This window comes from Ailuropoda melanoleuca, chromosome 2 (assembly GCF_002007445.2).
Source record: "Ailuropoda melanoleuca isolate Jingjing chromosome 2, ASM200744v2, whole genome shotgun sequence".
NCBI classification, from domain to species: domain Eukaryota; kingdom Metazoa; phylum Chordata; class Mammalia; order Carnivora; family Ursidae; genus Ailuropoda; species Ailuropoda melanoleuca.
Genome location: NC_048219.1, coordinates 132,349,510 through 132,372,013, shown reverse-complemented (window position 1 = coordinate 132,372,013; position 22,504 = coordinate 132,349,510). Strand labels below are relative to the sequence as shown.

General features: G+C 34.0%; 1 protein-coding gene across 7 annotated transcripts in view; it reads left to right on the top strand.

The window, feature by feature from the left end:
• KCNH7 (potassium voltage-gated channel subfamily H member 7) overlaps window positions 1-22,504 on the top strand; it is a 459,439-nt gene that overhangs the window by 21,277 nt on the left and 415,658 nt on the right. The gene's annotated exons all lie outside the window — the stretch shown is intronic.

Genomic DNA, 22,504 nt, shown 5'->3' with positions numbered 1-22,504 from the left:
TATACATTTTTCCTGAATGTAATAAAGTCAGTATTTACATTCAGAGTCAGATAGTTTTTTTTGTAACCATACAATCTTTACATAGACTTTAGTATCTTAAATAAATGCATCAAAGGAAATACATGCTTTAAATTCTGGGCATTTCCTTTATTGTTTGGGGAATTAGCATTATATGTAATATTCTACTGACTGAACTTTCATCATAGCAGCAAAAATCACAACTAATGACTCATTTTCTGTCTTTTTCAAAGTTGAAAGACATTAGTAATATCCTGAAATACTAACCAGGATTTATTTTCATGATTAGGAAATAAGAGTTACACATTTGATTAGCAGCTTGTTTTGTTTATTTTCCCCAGTGGCCTCTCAGATTTTAGCAGTGCCTCAAAGGCACTAGGTGTATTGTTTTGTTGGCCTATTTTCTATCTACTTTCACCCCTGGTAACAGTGGTAATTCATAATTTTAAATCCAATATTTCATGCTCTTAAAACTGTATCTAAACCGATTGCATTTAATTCTTTCCTACATTAGTAAATGGTATCTCACTTTTGTTTAAGGGCATTATTTTTATTTTTAAGTGGCAAATGAATCTTCAGTAATCTGTGAGCCCTCCAGGGTAGGGTACTCTATTGATTTCTGCTTGTAGTTTTCAAGATTCTATTATGGGTGATGCAGAAAAGACAATTTTAATGAGAGTCATTTTTTGTTGTTGTTGTTGTTAGATGCAGATCCAAAGAGTTCTACTAAAATAAAATAAGTGAGAGGACAGAATAAAATAGAATGGTAGAAAAGGTTTCTTTGGTAGGACAGATTTCTAACTAGAATTTTTTAATCTAGAGAATAAAAGTTATGAGGAAATCAATTGCATAATCCAAAAGATACATACATGTTGCTCATGTGGTCAGATACATCTTTTCTTCACCAAAATAATGAAATCTAGAATGACCCAGCTTTCTTTGAAAGAGAGCATGTTTAAATGTATGGTTATATTGAGATTAATATACCTGTCCCCACGAGATGGTGTTAATTAAATTGATAAATGTCTTTAAAGAAAAGTTTATTTGTGGCTACTAGAGCTGAAACAGATGTGTTTGCAATGCAAACTTAACGTTTTATTTACTCATTTATTTACTCATTTATTTACTCACTAGGACAACTAGTTTTGCTAAGTGGCCATCCCTTGGTGCCCCCTTTGCTTTCAAGAATGCATAATCCATCCGGACATTCTGACCCAATTCTTGTGTTTCTTACTTTCTTTTATTCTTCTTTATGTGTAATGGGTTAAGATCAGTTCAAAACCACATCTGAAACTTAGTGCATTTACAATTGCATTACTTTACAAGATTTTTCTAATGACAGAATGTTTGCTCACATTAATCATAATGAGAATTGAACTATATCCAAATTATTTTGTCATGTGATAAACCACTAAAGATTATTCAACACCTTTATTGGGAAAAAGTTTCATGTTCTCATTTTTTAATATTTTCCTTCTGATTACTTTTATTGGTTTGGAATCTTTAAAACTTCACTACTTTAGGGGAGCCTGGGTGGCTTAGTTGTTAAGCGTCTGCCTTCAACTCAGGTCATGATCCCTCCATCCTGGGATCCAGCCCCACATCGAGCCCCACATCGAGCCCTGCATCAAGCCCCGCATCGGGCTCCCTGCTTGGTGGGGAACCTGCTTCTCCCTCTCCAACTCCCCCTGCTTGTATTCTGTCTCTTGCTGTCAAATAAATAAATAAAATCTTAAAATAAATAAATAAATAAATAAATAAAACTTCACTACTTTAAACAGAGGCTTCATTTTGGCAATTCTGTTCCTCTAATTATAAACTGAACCAACATGTTTAGAAAAGTTAGAGGATGAGATATATCCTCTCCTTTAATTGTAGTAAACATTAGGATCTCTGGTCTTTAAATTTGAAATATTTGGGGAGATTACTTGTGTGGAAAAAATGTAGTTTTCAGAGTACAAAAGACAAAGTTCATATTTGCTGATCAGTTATTGGAAAAGGCAAAAAAGAGAAACAGAAATGAAGAGTGGAGGAATATATGTAGAAAAACAAAACTGTGAAGTACAAAGAAAACAAGTACATAGGCCTGTAGTGGAAAGTGAGAAGGGTAAGAAAACTGCCTCAAGGCAATAAGGGAATAACAGAAAAAAGAAGAATATACATGAAAAAGAGAGAGAGTGAGAAAGAAAGACTGCTGCTTTCTGTCCTCAAAAGAAAACACGCCCATGAAATCTCGACAAGCACTAGTTCAAGAAGGTTATCTGAGACTAGACACCATGATCCTAGAAGGATGAATTCTTCAGTGTGAAGAATATTTATTCCTTAGATCTGTTTGCTGTTCTATTTGGAGCTAAGGCAAGAGTGATGAATAATGGATAACAGGACACCCTAATTGTCTCTGTAACAAAGGCAGCAGCACTGGAATTCATTATACCTTATTGTGTGAGGCCATATATTGACAGTTACACAGATGAAAGAACTTACCCTCTATAGATAAAGGTCTTTGTTCCAAACAACAGATTTACCTTTTCAAAAGTAGAAGCTAATAATTAGGGCCTATTTTGCCTTCCACACCTCATCCCTTTGGTGAAGTAACTACATTAAGCCTCATGGAAAACCAGATCATGATGATAATGGCATTGCCACCCTTGAGTCAATTTAAAACAATATTATCTAAACATGAAATGCCGCAGAATCACAAAATTTTAACATAGTAAGGAACTGGGACCCTAATATTATACTTTTAGAAAGTGGGCAAATGGTTCCTGTCCCAGAGTAGCAGCCCCCCAAATGCTAACTAACCAGCTTCCTTCCTGCCTCTTTTCCTCCCTCTCTCCCACCTCCTTCCCCTTCTTTCTTTCAACAACCCTTATTTTACAAATGTAGAAGCCAAGGCCAAGCAACTTGCCCAAGTTCACTTGGCATCAAGACTAGGGCCCATAGCTTCCAGTTTCTAAAATAGGGCTGATTTCCCATTATACAGTGAAAGCATTGTCTTCTTGCTCATGCTCTCAAATAAGCAATATTCTGACAAGTACCAATAAAGATTTAGTTATTTTTTTCCTTGAAGATGAGGAAAATTTTGCCTGAATTTCAAGTCAGCATTTCTCACTGAGTTTGAATAATCATATAACTTTGTATTTCCTTATTGATCATTTCATTTGTTCTTTTGGTGCTTTTTAAACAACCTTTCATGACACTTTCTTTTTCCAATATAATACATGAAGTGTATGAATCTATAAGTTGATTTAAGCCCCTTGAGAAGGGATGGTACTATTGTACTCTATATTAAAATAGTAAGGCATCACTATTTGACATAAAATGATGCTGCAATATTCTAAGAAAGGAATTCACATCTCAAAGAGCATCTACAGGGACATTAGAAATGAAACAATGTAAATCTGTTTAAGTTGGTGAGTCTGACTTATTTGGCTTTATGAGCTCTTGCAGGTAGTTTTGGGTAATGAGCTGTTGCAGATAGTTTCGGAGAATGTTTGTATTTGTTTCTATATGAAATGTTAACATCATTCAGGCTTAGCTGTGCCATGAAGACAATTCATGTTCACTGTGGAGAAAAAAAAAATTAAACGAGGACAGTACATTCTTGAGTTTGTGTGTTTTTCTGAGTATAGTGTCAGAAATTGAATACAGGGGTGCCTGGGTGGTGCAGTCGTTAAGCGTCTGCCTTCGGCTCAGGGCATGATCCTGGCATTATGGGATCGAGCCCCACATCAGGTTCCTCCACTATGAGCCTGCTTCTTCCTCTCCCACTCCCCCTGCTTGTGTTCCCTCTCTCACTGGCTGTCTATCTCTGTCAAATAAATAAATAAAATCTTTAAAAAAAAAGAAATTGAATACAATCCTTAGAGATTACTCTCTATCTGAAGCACCACCATGGCACAAACTATGATCATCTTTGCCCTTCTGGCTCCCAGTTGTGCCTAAGAGGACACTGGTGGTGGGACAATTAAAGAAACCCCAGTTAATGATAATTTCTTTCTGCATGATCTACCCTGCTGATCGCACTCTTAATTTGCCCAACTGTGGAAAATAATGAAACATTCATTTTTTTTAAATCTTCATCTCTTGAGAGGATAAGTGTTTGGTGAGAGTTTTAAAATACACAATTCCATTAGCCTCTACCTTCATTTGGTAGATAATGTCTTTAACTTTTTAATTGTATATATGTTCTGCTGAGTTTTTCTGCCTCAAAAAAATAATAGTATCGAGAGTCATGTTATCTATTTCATTCAAAGATTTAGGTGTCTGTGGCTTGCTTCTTTCCCAAATCATTTTTTCCTTAATTCCTAAATGATAATTAGGGGAGGAAATTAGTATAATGTAATATTTCAGTAATCTAGTTTTTCTCATTAACTATTATGTTGTAGTACACAGTATTTGAGAAATCTAAAAATAGGAAAGGATCATTGTTGAAGTAGCTTCCAATACAAATCTTATTACTCATTTTGATTAGAAACTAATTAAAACTCAGAATAACTGCCACTAAAATGCATGTATAGTATTTAAGAAAATAAAGGATTCTAAGGTTGGGAATCATAACAATGATCTGGCTGGGTTTTTTTTTTCTTTTTACTTATATGAGAAGAGAGATGAAATATTAATCAATCTGTAAGACACGGACTTAAACCAAACAGACCACCAGCCAGAAAAGACTACTTCCCAGAAAAGTAGGGAACCAGCTGAACATATGCTGGAGCACATTCCTGGAGGCCCCCGTGTACCAGGAATAATCCTGTAGTAGCTGGATCATGTGGTAGTCTACGGGGTCTGATGCAAGGTAGGGTGGGCAGCATCAAAAGAGCCATGATCAGTGGCTGTTTACCAAAGTACACAGAAATATTTTGGAATTTTATTAGCAGGAATGGTTGTACTGGGTGTAATTACCAAATTATTAAATACATATATATCATGTACAAATATCACATTATGCCTAGTTATTTTAGACTATTTATTACACATATGAATTTTTTTCTCAGTATGAACAGTATATAACTAGGATGCCTAATTGGCTTAAGTCTAGAATGTGGGGAAATGATTACTCATTAGCTAGGTTCAACATTATTTCTTAATAGTCATTAGAATTCTGTTGTTATACCAGGGTTCCCAAATTTCTTGAAATGGAGACAAGTAGTTTTTAGTGATTTTCATTCTTGAATGCAAGCCTCCATTAGCAAAGCTTGGTGTGTTAAATTTTTGGTCTAATCCCATAGAAAAATTATAAGAATAGTTAGGTGGATGAGAAGAGTTAACTAAGGGGAGGAAATGTAAAAAAGACAATACCACCCACACCTGAAATAATAGGTTTTTGTATTTTGAATTTTTCTACCAATAATGTATTGATAGGATGATTCACAATTTCTTTTACTATAGCTGAGTTATCGCAGCACATGAGTTTGTCTCCATATCAGCTATTCAATGAAAAAAATGTTAGGAATTTTTGTGAACCACACTAGCATGTCTGTTTAGAGGTTTCTTAGTAAATGGAGTTTAGAAGTTATTGGAGCAGTCTTGAAAGAGATAGGCAATATTACTGATAAGACAATTCACTGCAACTCTGATTTCTTGAGAAGCTCTAAATAATGGTAGGGCGTGGTTTATTAAATATTTCTGTCATATTTGGTGTATAAAATGTAAAAGAGAATACAGGTATGAAAATAAAATATTTCTAATGACAGATGAGAAATTTGGATGAATTGTTATATTTGTAAAGCAGTGTGATAAGTGGTTCATGGTGGGTGGGAACTAATTAAGTCTCTTAGTTCCTTCGTGGCTTTTCCTAGCAACAATTGGGAGAGAGTGAATGATCGACATAAAGTACTGATCTAAAGGTTTCCAAGTTTCACCAAGTTTTAATGAGCCTAACCAATCACCCTGATGGCAACCTGATATTTTAAAGGCCATCTAATAAAGTTTTCTTCCCTACTGTTCAGAGATACTATTGTGTATACACAAGTAGAGATATTCACCTGATGAGAAAGTCTTCTGGCAGAGCAGAAGAGGGCAAATTGGCTTTAATTTTCATCCGTGATTATCTTACCTTTCTTTGAACTGAAAGTTGGCATCTGTCAATTATCCCTGTCCCTCCTTGGATTCTGGTAGAAAAGCATTCTAACATTAACTAGGCAGGTTGCCATACTTTCCAACTTCATTTTCAAAATTTCCAATGCCCTGTCTCCACAGTCCTTGTTTTTTTTGACTTTGAATATGCAAAGATATTGCCTAAGTTTCAGAGGGAGGTAGAGAGGATATCTATTATTTTTTCATTGGTTATTCTCTGTTTTTTGGTCCCCCTTTTCCACATAAGAATTCTTAGCTTTTTTTTTTCTGCCTGCCCTCTCTCTGCATTTCCTCATCACTCCCCATCTTTGAGTTCTGTAAATCTTTGAATCCCAGACATTCTAGTGAAATTGCACTCTCAAAGGTCATTAAAGATATTTTCACTGCAAGGTCAGGCTGTCCTTCTTCAGAGTATACTCCAGGCCACACTCCTTTCTCATTTTTCTTGATGTTGCAATGTTCTTCTCCTCTGATTATTTGCTTCTCATCTTCTACTGTCTTTGGATCTTAATTATTTATTGCCATTGTTGACATTTCATCTGTACTTTGACTTCTCCATTCTGACCTATATATATTGGAGAACCTCCTATTTCTTTCTGCTTCCCATAAAGTCTCTATTGAGACTTCAAGGTTTCTCATAAACTAACTCCATTGTGCAGGCTGAAATTTTTCAAATTTTTTAACCATGACCAGAGAAAAATATATATTTTATATTGTAACCTGGCATGTGCATAGGTATGTGGGCATGCACACACACACACTGTGCTGTACAATCACATATTTGAAAGAAGTTTGCTGAAACAATATTTGCACATACTACGTATAATTTATTTTCATTTTCCTGTTGTGTTTAAAATATGAAGTTTATGAGTGCCTCACTTGATTTCCCTTCATGATCATGCAGTTTGAAATGGTCCAGCTTCTCTGATCTTTCACTTTTTCACATTCTACCCCTCCACTCTCTCTAGAAGAGTCTATCCTTGCCCTACAAGTACAAGCAATTTCTGAGTTTCATTCATGTTTTTCCAGTTCACGTGTCTTCTAATTCTGAAGACATCTCTGCTAGCTAGAGCTCCTGAAAATCCTCTGAAGGACATTTCTTTTCTTTTCTCTTGAAATCCGAACATTTATTACTGTTTTTTTTAATTTAAATTCAATTAGCTAACATATAGTGCATCATTAGTTTTTGATAGAATGTTCAATGATTCATTAGTTGCATGTAACACCCAGTGCTCATCACATCGTGTGCCCTCCTTAATGTCCATCATCCAGTTACCCCATCCCTCCACCTACTTCCTTATCTGCAACCCTCAGTTTGTTTCCCAGAATCAAAAGTCTCTCATGGTTTGTCTAAGGATGACATTTCTAAACTATCCTACACAAGATGACTGCTAATCCTCTGCTGATTTTATAATGGTTTTATAATAATTATTTTATCTTTCCTATCTAGTTTGCAAACTCATTAAGAATAGCACTTTATCCCCTATAGCACCTATTTTAAGTGGTCAAAACAAAGGTACTAAAAGTTCTTTTTTAATTTATAGAATAAGATTGCAATTAATTTATTTTTCAAGCTGCTGGATTTATATGATGACGTGAAAAGAACTTGGTTTCTGAGGGCTAGGTACAGATCTTATAAGCTCTATGATTTATAAGTTATGTGATCTTGGGCAACAGCCTTAATATCTCTTTGTCAATTTTAATACAGGAACACTAGAACCTGCCTCAGAAAATTGCCAAAAGGATGAAATGAGAATATTTGCAAAAACTCCTGGCATATACCATTCCTCTCCCCCCTTACTGAATGTTTGTTATTATACACACTGTCTTGGCTCATGACCATTTTATCACTTTTCTTGCTTGTTTTTTTTTCTATTTGTTTAAAATACTTTCAAGTGCAACCATTTCTCCAGTCTTCCTTGTTGCACTTTTCTGACTATGCTGATTACCTACTAGACACACTTTTCTAAATTTTATACTTCTTGAGACAAAGTCTAACAAACAATAAATGGAAATTATGCATGCCTTCAAATTCTTGTCCCCCCTCGTAGTAATCAATACATGACTTTCTAATGTTCTAGAGAACAAAGAGATAAAAACAGCTTCTATATTCTATTTTCTTTGTAGAAGGGTCTTTCATCATAAGATTTGTTTCTACCAACTCTGAAGGTTCATTATACCAAATTAAATTGATTTTAAATGTTTTATTTAAAAATTTAAAAAGCTTCTGAAATCAAAAAAGAAATATTTTGAGCTAATTCTTAATTTTGGAAGGGTGGGTGTTGGTTTGGCCTTTAGCATAACTAGTTATTTGACAAATTATGAGATGCTATTTTTTTTAATTTGTGAAAGGAAGGTTTTGTATTTTAAGATAAACTAGGACACTAAGTTTTAGAGGCACATATTGCATCAGATTTTAGAACTAAATTTAAATACATTTTCAACTTTCTGAGCTATGATATATGCAGATTAAAAGAAAAGTGACACACATAAAATCATGTCTGTTAAGTGTTTTAAATTAAAAAAAAATAGTTCTTTTACTCACCAGTTTCCCAACAGTGGAACTTAACTGGCATAAATTATCTTGCATCAGTTAGATGGCATTAGGTAACAGAGACTGATAGCAGATATAAAGGCTAAAGATGGGTGAGATAAGCAAACGTGAACATAGATAATGACTTTCCTATCAATGTTAGTTTACCTCCCCCTCAATTTAAATTCCGTACAAAACATTTCTCTTTCATAGTTCATTTGGTTTTTATTATGTGTGGTAAACATGTAAACTCTGATATGATGACAAATTCCTGACAGACTTTCTGTTGACACCCACTTCATGTCTTGATTTCCTTACCCACATTTTTCCCATTTCAAAGATGTGTTCCCAGCATAATAAACTTGTTTTGTATCATCAATCTGTTAAAAGTGTAACCTCTGTTGGATTCAGTTTATTCAACTATAATATGAATATCATAGTATATAGATGTGTTATAGTATATAGACTATATACATACATATTACAGATGTTATTAAATTACAAATGTATATTATATTAAGAAAAAGTGAGAATGCATGTTTACAAAAGAATTTTGAAATCTGTGACTCTCTATCAATCAAAAGATTATAAAAACTTCTATAAAATCAAATAAATTGATGTTATTCTAGTTCCAGATTACCTCTGCTCCTCTCAATTAATATGGAAAATTTGAAAATTATCTGTTGCTTATATATATTTACTACCCTAAAAATATCTAAAACTGTTAACATGAAATGAAAGACTTAGACCTGGATCATCTTGGGTATCCTAAAAAAAGATACTTTTATAAAGCTTTAATTCTTATTAGATCCACTAATCTTATTATGTTCCCCAAAATATCTCCAGCAAAATATGCTTCTGATACACAAGTGCAATATTTGTTTCTTAGGAAAATGAGCTTGAACTATCTTCTTGATAAGTTACCATAAGTACTGAGTAATGCTTTACCTTCAGTGAGGTTAAGTTGCATTTCAATAAAGCTTTGACCTTATTCTGGGAAAAGGGAGAACAAAAATTTCTAAAATGTCATTCCCATGTCTCTCAGTGTTGCAAATTAAAGGGATAGCATCTTTTTAAAGACCTAGTTCCTAGTAAATTCATATCACAAGGAACAAGAAGCTAAAGAATATCAAAGTACGTATTACATAAGCTGATACAAATTTTTTAACCCCTCATTCAGATTGCCTTAAGAAAAGAGTGGGGACAGTTGCCAGATAAATGTTTTTTTCTTTGAACTTTTTCTCTTTTATAACAAAGGGCTTAATAATGATTTAGTATTATATCACTACTTAGTGAATGATAATAATCATCTCTAAGTGAAACTAATTCTCAGTTGATGGATCTCAAAAATGATTCTGTCTCAATCTTGATTCAGATTTGTCTGTAAAATTCAACTGTTAGTGCATTAGAAAAATCTATCAGGAAATTCTGGCTAATCAAAACATCCCTCACCCTCCAAGTCTGCGACTTGAAGAGAAAACACTGAACTACCCAAGTTAGGACTAGCATGATGTGTTATCTCAGACAAAATTCAATTACCAGTTGCCTTTACTTCACCAACCTGGAACATTTTTCTCTGCTATTTTCTATTGTACAGCTGCTTGTCCTTAAGGAGGAGAAATTCATTCCAAAATTACCTTATGAAAAATATAATTTGGATTCTTTATTTTATATGGATGCATGGATGTCTATCTATCTACATGCACACACATAAATATGCACATACATATTTATGTACATGTGTGTGTAAGCATGTGTATGTATGGCACATTTCAAAATTGAAGTAAACTGAAGAAATAGATTATAAGATAGCAGGCCTCATTTTTAGAATCTGTTAAAATTTGTACTCTATTGTTATAATTCTTCTTGCCCTGGTCCTCATATGAAAATTGGCAGTTTCTAAGTTAAAAAAATTAATATTTTAAAAATAATAAAAATGTAGTTTTAGAAAGGTCCAAACTAATGATATAAAGAAAAAATAAGAGTTTGTCTTATGTCCCTTTAAAACCCAGCCCTACTTCTCAGAGATTAATTCATTTAATCAACTCCTTCTGAATTCCTTCCATACTAAAGGCTCTGTGGGGTAAAGATTATCACCACAGATCCAAAGCATTACACAATGTTTGGCACAAATCAGGCCTTCACTGAATATTTGTTGGAAAAATAAAGAGTAGATATTAAAGAAGAACTAAATAAACAGATATTCCATGTTCATGGATAAAGAGACTCAATTGATATTGTCAACATGTCAATTCTCCCAATGTTAATCTGTACATTTAATGTAATCCCAAAGTCCCAGCAAGTTATTTTTTGGATATCAACAAACTGATCTAAAGTTCATATGGAGGGGCACCTGAGTGGCTCAGTCAGTTGAGCAGCTGCTTTCAGCTCAGGTCATGATCTCAGGGTCCTGGGATCGAGCCCTGCATCGGACTCCCTGCTCAGTGGGAAGCCTGCTTCTCCCTTTCCCTCCATCTCCCGGCTCGTGCTCTCACTCTCTATCTCAAATAAATAAATAAAATCTTAAAAAAAAGTTTATACGGAAAGTCAAAAAATAAAAGGAAGAAAAATACGACAGAATAGCTAACACAATATTGAAGGAGAACGAAATTGGAGAACTGACACTACCCTTCTTCATGATTTGCTATAAAGTTACAATAATCAAAATAGTGTAGTACTGGCAAATGAATAGACACATGGATCAATGGAACAGAACAAAAAACTCAGAAATAGACGTGTGTGTGTGTGTGTGTGTGTTTGTAGTTAATGGATCTTTGACAAAGAAGCAAAGACAATTCAGTGGAGAAAAAAATGGTCTTCCACAAATGGTGCTGAAACAACTGGACACATACATGCAAAAAAAAAAAAAAAAGAATCTAGACGGAGAACTTACGCCCTTCACAAAAACTTTCTAAAACTGAATCTCAGCCTAAATGTGAAATGAAAAACTGTAAAATTCCTTGAAGATACTATAGGAGAAAATCTAGATGACTTCAGGGTTGGCGTTGACTTTTCATATGTAACACCAAAATCACAATCTGATAAAGTTTTATTTATAAGCTAGACTTCATTAAATTTCTACTCTGCAAAAGAAACAGTCAAGAGAATGAAAATACAGGTCACAGACTAGGAGGAAATGTTAGCAAAAAACATATCTGATAATGGGTGTTTTTCAAACACATACAAAGAACTTAAAACTCAACAATAAGGACACACACAACTCAATTATAAATGGCCCAAGGCACTTAACAGGTACCTTGCCAAAGAAGATATACAGATGGCAAATAAGGGAAATGCAAATTAAAATAACAAAGAAATACCACTATATGCCTATTAGAATGGCCAAATTCTGGAACACTGACAACACTAAATGCTGGTAAGGATGTGGAACAAGAACTTTCATTTATTGCTGAGAGGAAATCAAAATGGTACAACTACTTTCGAAGACAGTTTGGTAGCTTCTTACTAAATTAAGGACTCTTACACATGATCCAGCAATAGTACTCCTTGATATTTGCCCAAAGGAGCTAAAAACTTATGTCTACAGAAAAATTTCATGTGGATATTTAGAGCAGTTTTTTTCATAATTATCAAAAATTGGAAGCAAACAAGATGTCTTTCAGTAGGTAAATAGATAAATTGTGTTCATCCATACAATGGAATACTATTCAATGTTAAAAAGAAATGAGGGGTGCCTGGGTGGCACTGGTGCGCCTGGGTGGCACAGCGGTTAAGCATCTGCCTTCCGCTCAGGGCGTGATCCCGGCGTTATGGAATCGAGCCCCGCATCAGGCTCCTCTGCTAGGAGCCTGCTTCTTCCTCTCCCACTCCCTTTGCTTGTGTTCCCTCTCTTGCTGGCTGTCTCTATCTCTGTCGAATAAATAAAGAAAATCTTAAAAAAATAAAAACAATAAAAAAATAAAAAGAAATAAAAAGAAATGAGCTATCATGCCATGAAAAGATATGAAGGAATCATAAATGTATATTACTAAATGAAAGAAACCAATTTGAGAAGGTTATATACTGTATGATTCCAATTATATGACATTCTGGAAAAGGCAAAACTATACATGGAGACAATAAAAAGATCAGTGGTTGCTTGTGGTTAAGGGGGAAGGAAGGATGAATAAGCAGGGCACAGAGGATTTTTTAGGGCAGTGAAAAAACTCTATGATAATATAATAGTGGGTATACTTCCCTATACATTTGTCTGAATCCATAAAGTATGCAGCACTAAGAGTGAAACCTAATATAAGCTACATACTCTGAGTGATAATGATGTATTAATGTTGGTTTATCAATTAGAGCGAATGTACCACTTTGGCGGGAGAAGTTGATAATGGAGAGGGGGACTATGCATGTGTGGGGGCAGGGGATATAAGGGAAATCATTGTATCTGCCACTCGGTTTTGCTGTGAACCTAAAATTGCTTTAAAAAATAAAATCTACTGGAAGGAAAGGAAAGGAAAGGAAAGGAAAGGAAAGGAAAGGAAAGGAAAGGAAAGGAAGGGAGGGAGGGAGGGAGGAAGGGAGGGAAAGAAAGGAGAAAGAAAGGGAAGGGAAGGAAAAAAGAAAGGAAGGAAGAAAGAGGGAGGGAAAGAAAGAAAGGGAGAAGGAAGGGAAGAAGGAAGGAGAGAGAGGGAGGGAAAAATAATGGATGAATGGAAATGGTTTCAAGGTCCATGTCATATAATTTAGAAATCAGTTTTCCACTTTATATCTTCTTTATTTTCAACTTACAAAGGAGTGTAAAATTTTGGGTTTTACAAATGCAAATAAACCATAACCCTTGTTTTCAGAAACTTGACTTCCTATAATTTGATCACTATAGAATCTATGTGTTTAAAAATATCTTATAGAAAATCATTAAAATATAGTGATCTATATTATGGTCAGTACCAGCTAGTTAAGGTAGTAGCTTTAGTTTGTCTTAAGGGTTAATCTAGCTTATCATTTTTATGGCTTTGACCTCATTAAAAAGTAATATTGCTTATTCCCACAATTGTAGTTTTACTGAAACCATACATTTCATTCAAACATCTAGTATTGCCAGTGGTGTGAATGCCTAATGGAATGCAAAGTATCATTTCTTTATTAGGACAAGATATATTTTCTCAGTCTACTATTATTTCTTCCATTGATGACTTAAAGAGAATGCCCTAAAGCACAGTGCAAATTGTGACACTGGCTAGAATTTGAGGACTAGACAGCCAGATCATTTTTTTTCATTATTAACAGTAATGATAACTATTGGTAATTGCCTGCTCATTATCCATAAATTACTGAGATAAGGAAATCTATAAACTGCAGTAACAGTTTGAGTCAATTACAATTCAAAGGCATCTACTATTTTCTGGTATTACAAAACGGAGCACATAGTAAGAACTCAAAAAAAGTTGTGGGTTATAAATAACATTTTATTGTCTTCATTGAGAAGCCCCTGTATTGAAGACTATGTGTGGACAGACAAGCTGTTTTTCCTAAAATGAGTTACCTAAACTTAGAGTTAGTTTAGAATTATTTTATAAATCTGCATAATTCTTTGAGGCAGTGAGATGAGAAAATTGAATGGGAATTTAGGTATTCCTATTCTCATATTCACAGAAAGAGTATAATTGAGGGTGAGAGAGTGAACATAAAATGAAGTTGCTTTGATTTTAAAATATGTTTGGAGGAAAATTCCTTGATTTTTTGGAGATGATTGGAGACATCTTGGCATGTTACCCAAGGTTCTGTAACTCGTGAAGGCAAGGGAACACAAGGAAAGAAAGCACCACTGATCTGAAGTGAAAGAGCATAGGCTTCTCCACAGTCAGAAAAGGTCATTTACTACTGTGTGAACTTGAGAAAAGTACACTTTCTATGTTACTTTCCCCATTTGTAAAACAGGGATGATAACAACCATCTATGAGTAAGAGTTAAATCCGATGTTAAAATTAAAGTATTTCAGAGAAGTAAGTCAACAAAAATGCCTTAAATTTGTTGAAAACACATTAGTTTATCAATGAAAGCTATTATACAATTATTTTTAAAATCCTACTCTTCTCTTTTTTACATTTCTAAAATTAGTTTAATTGAAGTAAATTTCTCATTTATGGAAAATGATCTAAAATTGAAATACATTTTAAGTAATTTAGTTATTCCTTCAAAAGGAGTCTGTAAAAAGTTTAGAAAACTTTATTTTTAAATAAATTGGCAATTTCACAAGGGAATGAAGTGTCAAAATTATTCATATTAATGTTGGAATACCATTTAGCTTTCAAAATGGAAATCTTTGGGAAATTAATAATAATGAATAGAATGGTTAATTGTTATGGATCACTGAATGTTCTGCTTTCAGCCATGCTTTATAATTTGACCAAACGGCATTATCAAAGATGATGGAGTCCTTCCTCTTCTGGCTTGGTGACATCACAACATTGAGTTTTGCTCCTCTTCAAGCCGTGCAGTTCTTCCTCTGCCACATTCAGTAAAACACAAGGGCTATTTTGGAGCCTCAGAAAATTTCTTAGTATAGTCACTTGTTCCTAGGTCTTCCCAGGTCTCCTGCCAGAAGAAATGGATCCATGCTGTTGTTAAATATATAGAATTGTACTGTCTTTTATGGTAGTCACTTACCCATATGTAGCTATTAGGAGCTTGAAATGACTGTCAGACTAATAAGACTGAGAAGCTGATTTGTGTGTGTGTGTGTTTAAATTAAATTTAAATAAAAACCCCAGAGCCTTTCTAAATATTTTTCTGTTAAACAAAATTATTGTCCTTTTAAACTACATTTTCAACTAAACCCCTGAAAATTTAGCATCTGAATTGAGATGTGCTATTAAGTATAAAATGGACACCAAATTTTAAAGATTTGATATAAAAATTTAAAATATCCCATTAACAAGTTTTGTATATTGCTACATGTTGTAATGCTATTAGTTTTGGTATGTTGAGTTATAGTAAATATATTGTTAAAATTTATTCATCTTTTTTTTTAGTTTTCATTTTCTGTAGCTAATAGAAAGTTTAAAATGGCACTTGTGACATTGATTTTATTTCTCTTGGACAACGCTGATGTAGAGAGATGGCTAAAGTCAGAATACCCTCCTTGAGAATTAAATGTTGGCCCTCAGATAAGTCAAATCAGGCCTGTTGGTTGACTTGGGAGAGGCAGGGTAGCATATGGCAGAAAGAACGAAATTTGTCTCCTCTTAAAGATTCTCATTCAGAAACTGCTAGAGTAGGTAGTCTCAGCAACTAGCACATAAATCTGTCCTTTAGCTAAAGTGCTACTGACAGCTTTACCTAATCTATAATTGCTTAGATTTTCCCAGTGCACTTGAGTATTAGTACATTTTCAATCATGCTGTATCTCTTGTCCTTTGGAAAAGAAGCTAGAAGGTCATTAAACCAGAAGAGTGTCCTAGAACCATCAGTATCAGCATCGCCATCACCTGGCAATTTTACTAAAAATGCAGATTCTCCACCCTCTCCCCAGATCCACTGAATCAGAAAGTCTGGGGATGAGATCCAGGAATCTCTAACTTAAGCCCCTTGGATAATTCTGATGCACACTAAAGTTTGCAAACCTCTGAAATATAATATTCTTGTGCTGGAATATAATTGTGCTGATGAATAAAATTCACTAATAGGCTGCGAAAACAGTGTAAGTCTACAGATATCAATGGATAGCTAACTATAAATCCACGATTAAGTCCTAAGGCTGTAAAGAACTCATTAAAGCACAATCATGGCTCCCTCTTCCAGCTACTTGTCATTAAATCATTAAGTTTCAGAAAGACCTCTAGATATGGGTTTTCCCAGTTATTAATTGTCTTAATGGAGTTCACTGCTTAGCATTCTCAAACAACTACTGGTTTATTGTGACACAAGGATGTCTAATCTACCACAGTGCTTTTTTACTTTTCATAATGTTCACAGAATTGCTGAATGGGATAATATCTGAGTTTTAATGCATCTCACTATGCTTCATCCATTTTGATGAAAGATGATTGTGTTGCCTTTTAAGAATGTCAGAATGATTATATAACTTTTATGGTGCTAAATTATTTTGAATATGACATTCTTAGTAAGGAAAAAAGGGTGCTTTAAGAAATTATTTCAGAATCTTACTATTTTTTTTATTCCAAAGTTTGCTTCTGTAAATTAAAAAGAAAAAGAAAATTACTTTGTTCAGAATTATCTCTGCTATTAATTTTAGCACCCTCAATATTTAAGTTAATTTCAAATATTTAAGTTAAGAAAGGAAAGCTTTTTGTATTTTAAATTCCCAATAATAAATTTCTCCTTTATGATTCATTTAATTTGGGGCATGGTTTTATTTAGGTCTACAAAATATTGTGCATTTGTTTTGTAAACATATTTATCCCTTTTCAAGTTAGTTCCCAGTACATCAAAATGAATTTTTCCTTCTTTTAAAGATGACCAACTCTTTTCTGTATCCTTGCATAAACCTAAATATAGATTTAAAAGAAATAAAACATGAATTTTACATTATAATGTGAAATAAAAAGTCAATATATGCATGTACTATTTGAGTACATTTTCCCTTTCTTACCAGGAGAGACAAGCCAGCAAGAAAAATCTGTTAACTACTGTCACCTTAAAAAACGCCTTTCCAAACACTAACCCCCTGACACACAAGACACAATTTTTAAATAAACAGGACAACATATAAGAACACAGAATAACTTGTACTACTCTAAAGCTAGGAGTTCTTCAAAGAGCTTTAAACATCATGAAGGTATCAAAGGCCTAACACTTTGACACGTAACATTCATGTCAACATTGATGATTATTATATTTTATATTCTAAAGCACAGGAATAATAGAAACCATTGTTGCTGTTGTTAGTGTTAACAAGTGCTATTCTTGTTCATCTGCATGACTAATGCTTTCTTAAAACATAGTAATTTGTCCCAATAATACTCCATTCCATTATGGTTGGATAATAAAGATGTAATATTCTTTACTGTGACAGGTGAGCTAAATGCGTCAAAGGGCACTTGGTGGGGTATTTGGCATTAGGGCTTGAAGCATCCTGGAATTCACCAGCTTTAATCAGGGTTTTTAAATGGACATGATATGTGAAGATACGAACTATTTAATGTAGGTAATAATAGCAATAGCGTGTACAATACAAATTGAAAATACTAACGTTGGGAGCACCTGGGTGGCTCAGTCTTTAAGTGTCTGCCTTCAGCTCAGGGCGTGATCCCAGAGTCCTGGGATCCAGACCCGCATCGTGCTCCCTGCTCTGCTGGGAGCCTGCTTCTTTCTCTCCCACTCTCCTTGCTTGTGTTCCCTCTCTCACTGGCTGTCTCTCTCTCTGGCAAATAAATAAATAAATCTTAAAAAAAAAAGAAAATACTAATGTTGATCATAACTTGACTTAAAATGATCTGGCAAAAGCCCTTGGCAAGCTATTTACTTTCCTTTTCTACAATGCTGCACCTGGGCAGCTCACCTTTCTAAACTGAGAAAGATTTTTTTTTACCAGCCATCCTTTTTTCTTCTTTTTAGAGTGTTCAGTATATGCCCCTAGGCTCCTGCCAGTTTGTTGTGATGACGTGTTGATAAGAGCTCTACTTCTCTGGTAAAATATAAAACACGTATATTTCTATTTCTTGCATTTGAAGGCTTTGAGTTGGTTCCCCCCATTCTGAAGCTATTCACAGTGTCTGTATAGACAGAGATATGTAGATATTTGTGTATGTGTGTGTGTGTGTGTGTATAATATGTATATATATATATATGAAATGAAGTATTTTATATTTATAATACAAAGTCACTCTCTTAACACTTAGATAAACACTGGTACTACAGAAATACAGAAAAGGAAAATGTATAATTGATGATCCCTGGATTTTCTAAGGCTTTGAAATGAAAACCAGGCATGCAAATTATTTTACCAAAAATGAAAATGTTCTTTTGTGTGACAGCAGTTTGTTTCAGTTGCACCTGTGCTTTGCTGTGATACACAAATTGGCTGAAGTTTGGCATTTGTCATCCTTTGAACCTCAAAATATCCAAGTATTCTAAAGATGAAGAAGAAGGGGGACTTGAGCATTTGTATACTCATATCTGATTTTAGATAAACTTTAGTTATATAAATACAAAATAATTTTTTGAATAGAACTATCTGACAAAATAGGAAAGACTTCTTATAAATATTTATAATGACACACAAAACAGTCTTCTAAAAACTTAAGATCTAGGTTATAATGATTGATGATATCAATATTTACCTAATCTTTACAATTAATTCATTGATTATTCCCTATGCGTCATGTCATTTCACAAGAAATATATAACTGCTCTAGCAAAGATATATGCAACTCAATAATAAAATATTTTTTTCCTGAAATTAAAACCGAATTTTACTTTTTTCCAAAAGTTAAAAGGAATATTTATGGAGGAAAAAAAACACAATATATACACCATTCAGACCCCACAATTGCTATATTTGAGCATTGAATTTGGCACTGAATTTCTTGACAGCTTAAGGAAAATGTAGAAAGGGCCAGTTAAAAAGGAGAAAACATCTGTTTCTCTGGGGAAGCAAAGCTCTCCATGGTACTGAAAAAACTAAAGACATTTCTTCAATGATTCTTCACTCAGAGGGTCTTTGGTGGTAGATATATAACTAACTCTGCTCAAATACAACCCAACAGCAAACCTGGTGAAAGAGCTCATTTTTTATAGGGTTCATCAATGAAAATCATCAGTAAGCATTAAAAGTCAACTCATTGTTCTATTTCAAAGACAAAACGGAATTTCCAGCAAGAATGTCTTTCAAAAAATCTTCTGCTACTCCCATTTCTTTCAGTTGTATTGATTAGAGACAGTCGAAAATTCTTTTATCTGTCCTGAATTTGAGATACAGAAATCCTCTGTCACTAACTGGGAACCAGATTTTTTTTTAAATAAGAAAAGCAAACCAAGAATATTATTGGCCATTATCAAAAACCCAAAAGATAACAGTTGTTGCTGAGGATGTGAAGAAATTGGAACCATTGTGCACTGTTGGTGGGAATATAAATTGGCACAGCCACTGTTGAAAACAGTATGGAGGTTCTTCAAAAAACGAAAGACAGAACTATATACTATTCAGCAGTTCCACTTCTAGATATTTTTCCAAAAAAATTAAGAATCAGGATCTCAAATAGATACTTGCATTCCCATGTTCATAACAGCATTATTCAATGGCCAAGATGTGGAAAAACCTAAATGTTCATCAGCAGATGAATGGGTAAAGAAAATGTGGTATATACATATAATGGAATATTATTCAGCATTTATAAAGAAGGAAATCCTATATGTGAAAACGTGAACTGACTTTGAGGAAATTATGCTAAGTGAAATAAACCAGTCACAGAAGGACAAGTACTGCATGATCCCACTTCTATGAGATATCTACATTAGTCAAGCTCATAGAAGCAGAGGGTAGAATTGTGGTTGCCAGGGGCTGGGGTGGTGAAAGTGGGAGAGGGAAATGAGTTGCTAATCAACAGGTATAAAGTTTCACTTACGCAAGATGAATAAGATCTAGAGATCGACCATACAACATCGTGCCAATAGGTAACAATACTGTTTTGTATACTTAATTTTTTTGAGGATAGATCTCATGTTAAATGTTCTTACAATGAAATATATATGTATACACACACACACACAGATGAAACAGGGTGTCTGGTCTTCCATAGCAACTTTATAATTATTGTTTATTGTTTATATTTCCATCTTCATTATTGAATTGTGAGATCCCCTTATGGGTCCTACACTTTTCATTTACCGTGTAGTCCTGGTACTTATTAAGCACTTGATAAGGTAAAACAACATAGTGTAAATATTGTTCCAGCTCTTCCATTAACGCATTGTACAGGACACTTTTCTATTTTTTAATCTTAAAAGTGATTTTGTTTTAAGACAGTATTTTTTAAAAAACATTTGAATATAACATTTATTCAGACTGCCTACTTTTTTAGGAAGTGACAGAATCAAGGAGAGACATAAGGGGTTCAATATATATTGTTGATTATTTTGGTTTGAGCCAAAATTTCAACCATTGTGTATTCAGATTAGATCTGTCACTATATTTCTAAACTAGGGAAACAAAGAATTCACAGGAAATGAACCCTAGAAGGTTGTTTAAGATTATATTATGCACTATATAGAATGTGCAATGAAGAGTTTGAAATAGCCATGTATAATATTCTAAAATTTGTGTGTGTCTCTTTAAGAATCTGACTATTTATACTCATTATAATGCAAATGAAAGCTCTGGCAAAATTCATCTTGTTTGAAATTCTTTCCAAAAGTGTTAGCTCCATAGCACTTCCCTCAGAAATTCTCCAGGAGGGAAAAAAAAAAAAAAAGAAATTCTCTGGGAGAGTAAATTCACAGGGAAAAAATAATGTAAATTTTAAAAAGCCTTAGGACCAACTGCTTTTATTTTCTTGTTAAATTACTTTGTTTCTAAAATAATTCTCAATTCTGTCTCAGCTCCAGTGGGACCTAGGAAGGGGGGTATTATTTTTAATGACTTAAGCAAAAATGGAAGACACCATTTACCCCCAAGGTCTTAGGAATCTGAGGAGATTAAAGGAATTCATAAGGCCACCGGAAACAATGAACTTAGAATGATAGGTAATTTAACACTGGACACAGCGTCAGTTTTCTCAATAAGTGTGTTTCACTGATGAGGCAGAAAAATGGTACTGTGCAAAGAAGCCTTTATTTACGTGTTGTAAATTTCTGATTTAAAAGCACAATTGTTTGGTGTTGTAAAGGAGTTCAATAAACGTTTATAAATGAATAAATAAATAAATAAATTACTTTGCCTCTGGAAAGGAAGTTTCTATTATGGAAAATAAGAAAGTGCCATAAACTATACTATGTAAACTATACTACTATACTATATATAGTATATATAGGGCACAAGGGGACAAAGCTTCTTAACCTTTGTTTTTTTTCATTTACTGAAAGCAGATAAATTGTATTTCTTTAAAGAGTGCTTGAATTCATATTATAAACAATATTATTCTTGTCATTATCATACTTTAATCTATCAAGTAGGAAAAAAGATCAGAATTAGTCTCCCTTTTAATTCAGAAATGGGCCACTGTAGATAGCTAATGCAACAATTCAAATTTCCAGATCCATAATGTTATACACCTGATTAATTTACATAAACCCATAATATCTGTCTCTAACCTTAGCTGAATTTCTAGACATAGAACATGGCCTGCACATCTAGTTAGCAGCCTTAGTGCAGACAGGCCCTGCCTTTAGCAAAATGGTGCACTTGCTTCTGGAGCTCAGAGCTGCCTGTGAATCTGTGCTACCCACTGTGCTATCACATTTAAAGATCTACATTGACAACCTCATCCCCATACCATTAACATTTATGCAACAGTGGCCCACAGGCTAGAAATAGTCCAAAGAGTCCTTCAGTTTGCTTTCATTTTTGTTCTTGATAATGTTTCATTTGAATGTCCCTGTTGTGTCTGTTCTGTTATAGCCCCAGTCCAATCAGTCTTGTTTTCACTTCCAGGCCATTACACTCATTTATAATAATCACTTGGCCCCTGAAGATATGTTAGTTCTTCATCCCTATGACAGCTCTTGTTTTCTGCTGAGTAATGTTAGACCTCTCGGTTCAAATAAAATATGTTGATACCTTAATAACTACTAATGAATGGATCCGTTCTCTTAGGTGACTTATGTGTCCTCCAGAGAGATTCACCAACATCGTAGTGTAAGGACGCTAAATAGATAATTGACTCTGATGAAACATTGTTGAGAATTTTTGAGAACAAATCCAAGTTCATAGCAAAAGACTACAGTTATTGGTGGCCATAGGCTGTG